Consider the following 10716-nt stretch of genomic DNA (forward strand, 5'->3'; position numbering starts at 1 on the left):
AAGTATAGCTATCAAATCACAGGAAGTAATCATTACACTACATTCTGTGTTAGTCAGCCCTATTTTAAGTACCATGATCAATTCTGGCATCACATTTAACAAAAAAACATGAAAGGGTAGGGGGTGGAAAAGGGCATGGAGGATGACAGAAAACAGGAAAAAAATCTTAACAGTTAAATATCTTTAGCAGTGAGAAGACTGGAAGGGAGATAAAATCACACATTTCAAGTACATGAAGGGGTGTTACACAGAAGAAGATCAAGACCTCTTCTTTACTGTCTGAGAGTGCAGGATAAGAAATAATGAAGTTAACTTACAGGAAGATTTTGGTTTGAGTGACAGTGGAACCAATGATACAACCAATTCACTGAAGTTCCCCTTCAGTGAATATGTACAAGCAAAAACTGGACAGCTACCTATAAAGCATGTTTTCAATTGGCTTCCAACAATGAGAGGGTCAGTTGAGTTTTAGGCCTAAATGGTCCTGTCTTAACTTTGAATAAGTCTATGGAAAAGTATTAATAGTGGAATAAATTATAAACACCACTTATGTCCAATATAATGTGTATGTATTTAAAACACACATTCAACAGAAAAAAAGATACAGCTGTATTTTAAAGACCTTTCAGGAAAAATAAATGACAACATAATACTTTCTGAATTACTAAGAAACAAGTACATTTATAATTTGATGGTTGACTATGATGTTTCTTCCCAGAATATCTTGCCAAAAGGGATTCAAAATGAAAACAATGTGAACATATGTTTGGAAAAATAAATTCTAAAGGTCTTTAACCATAGTACATCCCAATGACGTATATAGTATGAAAGCTGCAAAGTCTATCCATTTTTACTTTTTATCAGAAAAGTTGGCTAATTGTTCCTGCAATATGTGGCCTTTTTGTTTTTGGCAATTGTAATGTTTCATTTTGGATGTGATATGATTGTTCAGGTAATTTGGCAACAATCTTGTAGCTTTAAATACAGCTATTAAGATATACTCTCATCATATCCAGGGAACATCTGGAAGTTTAAGAGAGAACTTGCTGGGGCGGGAAGGGGAATGGAATAATATGAGTGATATTTGAATAAATCCTGCACCACTAGTACATGTGGTGCTTCTATGTACTATACCAGCATTTCATACAAAAAAATTTCAGTGTATACTTAATATCTGAACCTGTTTGAAGTCTGGGCCTTGGCATGTTTTGTAAGTCCATAAAATCATAAAATCAATTATATTCATTATGTGTTTATTTGCAGCATTTTGTTCTGTGCTCAATAAAAATTTCAAAGCAAGAAATTAAGTGGTATATATGGTAATCCTACCATGACTGAGCTCCAAAAATCTGGACAACTACTATACACGGCAATGAGTTAAACAGTTGGTAGCTTTTTTCTATTATTTATATTTGTCTGGATTTTTATGGCCCTGATATGAACTATCAGGACTATAATTGTAATATATATGAATAGGGCTACTATATACATTACATCCATGCCCTGGGTGGCTAACTCAAGTGGTCTTCTTCAGATCATAAAATATGTGGTCTATCACATATCAATTGTAGGCATTAGCCATTCATAGAAAAAATACCACAACTGAATGCAAATTATTATATAATAAATTGAATAATAATCAGGCATTTATTTCAGGAAACATTTATTTTCTTTCCCTGTCTATTTATATTTGAGAAGCTGATGTTATGAATAATTAAAACTGTATACACCACATCTAGCAAGAAATACAACATATCCTTGCGAAAATATGATTGCTGCTTTGCTGACTGGATATTTAAAAATGGATCTGTGACTATTGACATTTTTGAACCATGACTTTTTGTATTAAATATCATTTTGAGATTAGTGTATATTAATTTGAACGTCTGTTCAATTTTGTCAGTTTATATAAACTAAATATCAAATCTGACCAGATTAAATATATTTAGTATTTAGATTAAAATGCTAAATACAATTCAATATTAAAATAAAACAAACAAATGCATAAATAAATAAAAGCTTAACAATTGATTTGGAGGTAGTCCTGGGCATAAAGATATCCCTTAAAATATGAAGGCAATATTATAATTAACTGTTTAGATCAGTGGTAGTCAACCTGGTCCCTACTGCTCACTAGTCGGCATTCCAGCTTTCATGGTGGTCGGTAGGGGTTTTGTACGATACTGAAACACTTTCCCTTTTTTTAATTTAATTGACTTTATAAAAAATTTCATAGCATTATTTAAAAACATTTTCATTAGGTTTTCATAAAATTCCCTGTGACAATTTAAATTTCTGAAAGTATACTATTTGTATCACCCACACATAAATTTAGTTCACGTTACGTAAGTGAACCTAAATGGTGCTATAGTGCGACCGCAAACAAAACAGCCTCATCCAAGAATAGCTCGCGCATCTCTCTCCACACCACCCAGCTGTAAGAGACAAGCAGAGCTGGTAGCCGGCGCCCCCTCAAACCCAATCCACAATGCGCAAGAGGCATGCGCATACACAGCGCGTTACTGTGGAACCAGTGGGCGGTTAGTAAATTTTACTACTAACAGAAATACAAAAGTGGGCGGTAGGTATAAAAAGGTTGACTACCCCTGATTTAGATTATTCACTAACCTTCACTAATATAAGATGCTTGACATGCATTTGTAAGAACCTCTGAAAGGGATATTAGAATATGAATTCTTTTTCATTCAGAGACTGGGGAATGACACAGTATCTGTATAACACCCCAACGAAGCTGTCGAACTGTTGTCCCATTGCCTGGAGGCCGTACGGGTCTGGATGGGAAGAAACAGACTCAGACTCAATCCATCCAAGACGAAGTGGCTGTGGATGCCAGCACCCCGGTACAGTCAGCTGCAACCGCAGCTGTCTGTTGGGGGCGAGTCACTGGCCCCAACAGAGAGGGTACGCAACTTGGGCATTCTCCTGGATGGACGGCTGTCATTTGAAGAGCATCTGGCGGCCGTCTCCAGGAGAGCCTTTTACCAGGTTCGCCTGGTTCGCCAGTTGCGCCCCTTTCTGGACCGGGATGCCTTATGCACAGTTACTCATGCTCTTGTCACTTCTCGTCTGGATTATTGCAATGCTCTCTACATGGGGCTACCCCTGAAGTGCACTCGGAGACTCCAGTTAGTCCAGAATGCAGCTGCGCAGGTGATTGAGGGAGCTCCACGTTGCTCCCGGGTAACACCACTCCTGCGCAGTCTGCACTGGCTACCTGTGGTCTTTCGGGTGCGCTTCAAGGTTTTGGTTACCACCTTTAAAGCGCTCCATGGCTTAGGGCCTGGGTACTTACGGGACCGCCTGCTGTTACCTTATGCCTCCCACCGACCCATACGCTCTCACAGAGAAGGTCTTCTCAGGGTGCCATCCGCCAAGCAATGCCGGCTGGCGGCCCCCAGGGGAAGGGCCTTCTCTGTTGGAGCACCTACCCTCTGGAACGAACTTCCCCCCGGTTTGCGCCAATTATCTGACCTTCGGACCTTTCACCGGGAATTAAAAACTTATTTATTTATCCAAGCGGGACTGGCTTGATTTTTAAATTTCCAAATTTTAATTTTTTGTAATTTTATATGGGGTATTTTAGGTTGGGTCAATTGACGGTTTTAATTTGGCCATTATTGAATATGTATTTTAAATTGATATTTTAATTCTGTATATTTAAATTGTTTTAACTTTGGCTGTACACCGCCCTGAGTCCTTCGGGAGAAGGGCGGTATAAAAATTTAAATAAATAAATAAATAAATAAATAAGCTTCAGTAGCTTGTGATCTAGATTTACTTAAGCACCAGTTATTTACTAATTCACTTTCTGAAAACCTAAATACAAATTTCGAAATGATTAATTATTTCATGCATTTTTATTTTATCTTTCCTATAGAAGCCATAGAAGTATTTCTCAGAGTTAAAAAATTATATTTAGAAAATAACAACAAAAAATTATTTTGACACAAAACCTGCACATGGATCTAGCCAGTTGCTATAGGAGTGACATCAAGGGACATGTCTAATTGTGGATGATGTATCAATGCAGAATTATGTAATCATCAGGTCAGTTTCAATTACCAGTCATGTACCTAACTTCTACTTATTTTTTTGTCACTCTGCCTGCCTGGTTGTCCTTTTTATATTGAGCACTGTAACACTTCATTTGAAAGGACTTAAAAAAATTCACCTGGTGCAAAACACAGTGCCCTATTTTTGACAGATATAAACTGTTGCCTTTCACTTATCTTACAGTATTTGTACTTTCTAGAATTACTTCTAAGTACTTATTATGCTTCCTCACGTGTTTCCTCTGAAACGTAAAGTCTTACAAAAAATTCAGTTCCACATTCCACTTTATGTAAAAACAAATCCAGTGTTCTGAAATATTATATAGTTTATCAGACTTTCTTACTGATGTCCTTACAAATTAAACATAATATGTTTGCCCCTTAAAGAGCTTTCACTGATCTTTCAATTGATTTTTTGATATACTTGATTTATTTCATTTTGGGTTTTTTAATGTTGTTTTCCTGTCGTTATTTAATAATATATCATAAATAGCAACATACAAGCATGAATTATATGTATATTGATATGCGTTATAATGTATATTACATTAGTGTGTGACTATCTGGTATATATACACATAAATGTATTTGATATGTGTACATGTGTGTTTATGTCTGTATCTGTGCAGTGTCTTTCCACATTCCACAAATCCTGTTACAGGAGAAGGTACAATATTTTACTCTGTTAACAGATAATCAAATATACAGTAAAGTCATATGCTTAAACCAGATTCATTAACCTTTTGTAGATAGGTAATCTGTAGAATCAGACTGTAATATGATCTGCCACACGATATTCATTCCTGCAATCTCATACAACATTAGTACCAATTCTTTTAACATAAAACAACTTTTAATACCGAAATTATATAGATACTCAACTATGTGTAAACCATGTTGAAGTCAAAAGGGCTTGCTGTGTGGTAATTACAGTTATTTTTCCTTTAAAACTGACCCTTATTTTAAAACAATTTAAGAAGTAATTACCAGAAATGATAGCTACACCAATATTTGGCTCTATAAAATCTGTCGATCTGGAAATTGTATCGAAGAATCCCAATAACTGACTTAATATAAAATAGCATATATTAAATGTATATTTATATGCAAGATTATTTACTCATTTCTAAATAATAATAATAATAATAATAATAATAATAATAATAATAATAATAATAATAATAATAATAATAATAATTTGCAGCCATAAGTGAAAGCAGCATCCATTTTGGTGTCATATTGCTCCTTTGCAGGGACAAAACTTTCTACTGTTTTGAGGAAAGTGTTCCTACAAATTGACTAAATAACTTACTGGACATTTTATATTGACTGCTAGTTCAGACAACATGTCTCCCAGTTAGAATTATATTCCTGTGCCAGTGGGCGAGTTGCACAGTTGCTGCACGGGCCCTCCCACTCCCTCAACAGAGGGTTTTGTCAATTTACAAAAAATCACCTTGAAACTGATACTGGGGATTATATTGTACTTTCAAAAGGAAATAAGATAGGAAGTGTGGCGAATGTCTGTGCCTGCATGCAGGCGTGACAACTCTGGGAAAAAAAGTAAACTAGATTTTCAAAGGAGACAGCAGAGATAATTCAGCGCTGTGCACAGGAACCTGACCTATAAGTCTGTTGCCTGCTTCTCTACATGCATTGTGCTTGATGGGTTGACTTGCTACCTTTTTCACTCCATAAATGAAATATAGTGCCCTGTGATTCATTTGGACATGTACAACTGAAATCATTTGTAACAGAAATAATCCAGTAACAGTGTGTAACTGAAATAATTTAAAGTGAGGGGAACGGGGGGAAAGAGAACTTGCAGTGAAATTATATTTTCAGTACAATAATATTTTAAAAACAAATACGAAAAGCTGAGCTTGAATCCTGTTTATAGAAGGAGGCTTCTATTTTATGTTCAGAGTAAGCATTAATGTGATCTTTATTTTTAAATTATATTTAAAATGATCCTCTGCCTGATAATGGAATTGCTGTGCAAATATTGCAAATTACATAAAATTAGATCTATTATACGGACTGTATGCTTCTGGACTAATCTACACAGGATTTAGTATACATGTAAATCAGAGCAGATTCTGCCCTCTGGTGCCCTAAGGGCTGCTCTGCTAGAGTAGCACCCAGGAATTCACCCATATAAAAAAATAAAGGATAATGCCAAGAATAGTAGAAACTATGAGTACCATTTACGGATAATATTTTCTGCACAAGCCTTATCAGAGCACAAAAGTACAGCTTTCTCCTTTTCTTTAATGAAACTCTTAGGGGTGTCACACTAATAGATCTAATTATACAAATGTAAAAAGTGTTGCTCTCTCTCTCTCTCTGTGTGTGTGTGTATATGTTAGCTTCCCATGAAAGCTTTTTTGCATGCATTTTGGGAAATATAGCTTGTGTATGACCAATACAAGTGAGTAAACTATATCTATTAGCAATAATTTAGCAGGCACTGTCAAATGTCCAAGGAAAAGTTTGTTGCATAAAACCAAACAGGTTGGCATGGAGAAGAGTAAAACTCCAAATTAGTTTTTAATTGCCCCATCTTCTGATTTTTATTCCAGTATGACTAATCAAAATAACTATAGTCTCTCAAATCTTATTTTAGACAGCATGGAAAATGCTTTATTGTACCACTAAATTATCTTTTCTCACATTTTTAATAATGTACATGCTACGGGGTAATGCATAAAATGTATAGTAAGCAAGTACTGGTGAATGATCCTCTTTAAACAGCATTTGAAACTTTGGAAAGAAAAAGAAAGAAAAAATAGTGAAATTGTTAAGTGGAGATTTTCTACTTCCCCTTTTCCAGCAATAAAGCCTCTGTTCATTTAAAATGAAGGCTGTGAAAGAAATAAGCGCCACTGCATAGATTTTTTTCTAATGATATCAGGTTAAAAAAAAAAACCAGTTAGGATATAAATGACATTTTTGTGTTGCATTACACAACTTTCCACTCATGATTGCTAAACCATCTTCAGGTTCTGTTTAAAATCTTCCCCTATCTTATCAGGGATTGTCTTTCCTTCTTCTGCTTCACTCTTCAAGAAAAATAAAATAATACAGCCCTAGAAACAATCCTGAAATGTTTCTTCTCCATCCCTTCCCCCATCCACTTCTTTTTCCCACTTCTACTCATATCAGTTGAGCCCATCTTTGCCTTAAAAAAAGTGTCTAAGACACAAGGTCAGTGACAGCCAATTATAAAATGACAGTAGCATTACAAGCAAAACTACATGCAAAAGCAGATATTCCAGCCTTTTTATATCTACAATTTATTACTTTGAAGTGTGCGTGTGTGGGAGGAAGGGGGTCAGCTAGAATTTTTCCTTTAAATTAATCTGTTCAGGTTACAAAGCGCTTTGGATAAACAACAACACATATCCATAATCATTTTTGTCTCGTGACAGCCTAAAGCAGCAATATGTTAAACTTAACTGCTTTTCTTCATGTCAAGGAGAGTTAGAGTCTATAACAAGTCTCCATTTCACCAGATGCAGGAGCCAGAACAAAAGGACTTAATGAAATGATCTGTTTATAAAACGGTAAGTGCAGGTCTGCATTAAATCCTTTTTAAATGTGGGTTTCAGAACACTCTCTTATAGCCTTTCTGATATCTTTCTAAATGAACTGGGTTTTAATGGGTTTTTTTTAAATTGAAAAATTATTTTTAACATCTTTCGTTGTCATGTCCCAGAACTCGTACTCCCACCAACTTTCATATAGCATTTCTAAATAGTCAGGAAAAGATAAATCAAAGGCTGAACTGTAACCTTACACTTATATACTTGTTAAATGACTTTTTTACAGTCTGTTATTGCTAGAAATTGGATTGCTTTTAAACTAATGTTGTCTGGCGGGCAAAAGTGAGTGAAACCGCAAAGCCTGGAGGAACACTAATTACTTGTTTTAATTAGCAGCAACTTTCACTAGAGTATAATCTCCCTACAGGCCACTTTTCAGTAGGTGTGGAAAAAATGATGTAGAAACAAACCAATAATCTCTTATTTGCCCCTAAATGAGAGCTATGCTTTTTTTTTTCTTTCTAGTGTAGACATATAATTTTGTACAAGCTGCCAGACCCTTAGGGAACAAGGCCTACAATGTCGGCTGTTCAATTCAAAGATCTTTAGCAATCAATTGCACAACAGAGCTCTTTTTTTTTATGCTGCTACATCATAAAAGTGCTCCTTTTGTTACATTTCCATCCTTTATAGGATCTTAATCCTTTTCTTTTCAGGCCCGTTTACAGAAAAATTCCACAGGGATATCCTATTTGCCACAAGCACTAAAATGATCCACTCAGAAGGCAGTGTGTGAAGATTTTGAGTTTCCTTCCCACCCTCCTGCCACCCTCTAGAAGACATTAAATTGCACTGTTCATTCCCTTCACCATAGAAGAACTGCCTTGGTGATGACAGGCAAAGAAAAATTCCATTACATTGTCTTATGATGCCATGCTAGTGCCAAGCAGCTCTTGCCTCTCCCTGGTTACAAGTTCAGCTATGGCATTCAGCTAGTCATAACCTTCGAAATAGAAATGCTGCAGAAATTCAGAGTTGCAGCAGGAATGCCTTTTATTTTATGAAAATTCTTGCTAAAGAAAATCTGCATTTTTGCCATTGTGGACTACATTAATTTATCTCACAATGGCAAAAATGCAGATTTTCTTTCGTGAAAATGTATGGTCTTATAGTACCATTATTAACCCAATATACCATTAACTGTTACTAACCCAATATATATTGGATTTTGATGTTATTGATGTCAACTAAATTTCAAATTAGAATAGAGTTGGAAGATACCCTTTTACCTCTTAACTTATATATGTATTAAAATACAAACAATAACATTATGTTATTATTAAAGCACATTACTATTATTGTAAAGCCATAACTTTTTTAACAATGGTTCTAAAAATAAATGAACTTTCTATGTATAGAATAGAATACAATAGAATTTTTTTATTGGCCAAGTGTGATTGGACACACAAGGAATTTGTCTTGGTGCATATGCTCTCAGTGTATATAAAAGAAAAGATACCTTCATCAAGGTACAACACTTACAACACTTAATGATGGTCATAGGGTACAAATTTAACACTTAATGATATAACACTTAATGATAATCATAGGGTACAAATAAGCAATCAAGAAACAATCAATATCAATATAAATCATAAGGATTACCAGCAACAAAGTTACAGTCATACAGTCATAAGTAGAAGGAGATGGGTGATGGGAACGATGAGAAGATTAATAGTGCAGATTTAGTAAATAGTTTGACAGTGTTGAGGGAATCATTTGTTTAGCAGAGTGATGGTGTTCGGGAAAAAACATGCAGTTCACAGCAATTTTTAAAAAGTATATCTGATATAAAATATATTCTATTTTTCTGAAAATAGAAAAAAACCCATAACAACATTTAACATCCCCTTTGTTACCTCCTTTTATTTTACTAATAATGTAAAACATTTTTTAGTGTAGATCCATTTCTGAGCAATGTTCAAAGGATTAGACTGCATCAGGATTCATTGGTAACTTCTGGGGAAATAATATGCAGTCAAGGATTTTGTTTTTCTCAAAGTTTCATATGTAAGACAATCCTGTTTATATTTGCTCAGAAACAAATCCCATTGCCTGTCCAGTTTGTATATCCAGAATGGGAACTTAAGCCTAGAAATTTTCAGTATCCTAGTTAACTGCATATATAGAAAGTTCAGTTATTTTTAGAACCATCTTTAAAACAGTTATGATTTTAGTAGTAATGCACTTTAATAATTATACAATGTTATTGTTTGTGTTTTAATATATATATATAGTTTTTATTTATTTTACTTTGTTATTTTAATAACCATAATTATATTCTTAAAAACCTTTGTGTGAAAAATTTCAGGAACAGCTATATTTCCCTTGATTTGTTATCTCAAAGCACTTTTTTGGAGTTTGGCAGTGTATTGTAATGCACTCTTTGTACTATATTGTAAACATGAAGCGAAAATGCTATTTCTGTGCAAAACAAGAACAACTGAAGAAGACATTTTAGAGCTTTGAGACGACAAAATATAAAGAAAGCTTTTTCCCCCTAGTTGCTGTGTGCTGTTGCTAAACAATATTATTTTTCTCAAAACCCAAAGTTTGCAAATAGTGATAAGTCCTTTAAAAAAAAAGTGATCCAGACTGAAGAAATTAAAATGCTTGGTGGCTCATATAATGTGGTTAATGTTTCAATTGAATTGAAGCTGAAAGGCAAAGTTATAGTTCCTAATATGTTTGAAGAAGATTTATGTAAAGCTGGACATTATGCCTTTTAAAAGAGTTTTCATTTTGATGTGGCCTTGCTAGCGATCTCTGCTGCCTTCCCCTCCCATCTTCCTCACCTTCTGTTCTGGCTCCAGCTAGCTGCCTGCCTGGAGGAGTGAAGCAAGACAGCAGAGGTTTGAATGGAAAAAGTAAACATTTACAACAAAGGATATAATTGAAAAGGGTTTTGTGAACAAGGGGCAGTGTCAGTAGAAAGAATGGTGGGGGGCGGAGCTCCATGGAGCTCTTTTGTTTCAGCTCACAGTGGTGCAGCCAATAATATTGCATTGTGAACTACCATCAAAGAAACAAGCTAATAG

The 10716-nt window shown here is 34.9% G+C and overlaps 1 long non-coding RNA gene across 1 annotated transcript; it reads left to right on the plus strand.

The window, feature by feature from the left end:
- The first annotated feature begins 1277 nt into the window (after positions 1-1277).
- On the plus strand, positions 1278-7671 carry LOC131192422 (uncharacterized). The gene is made up of 3 exons (XR_009153733.1): positions 1278-1384; positions 3899-4068; positions 7505-7671. It is a non-coding gene; the product is annotated as an uncharacterized LOC131192422 (long non-coding RNA).
- Positions 7672-10716: the final 3045 nt, after the last annotated feature.

This window comes from Ahaetulla prasina, chromosome 2 (genome assembly GCF_028640845.1).
Source record: "Ahaetulla prasina isolate Xishuangbanna chromosome 2, ASM2864084v1, whole genome shotgun sequence".
Lineage (NCBI taxonomy): Eukaryota > Metazoa > Chordata > Lepidosauria > Squamata > Colubridae > Ahaetulla > Ahaetulla prasina.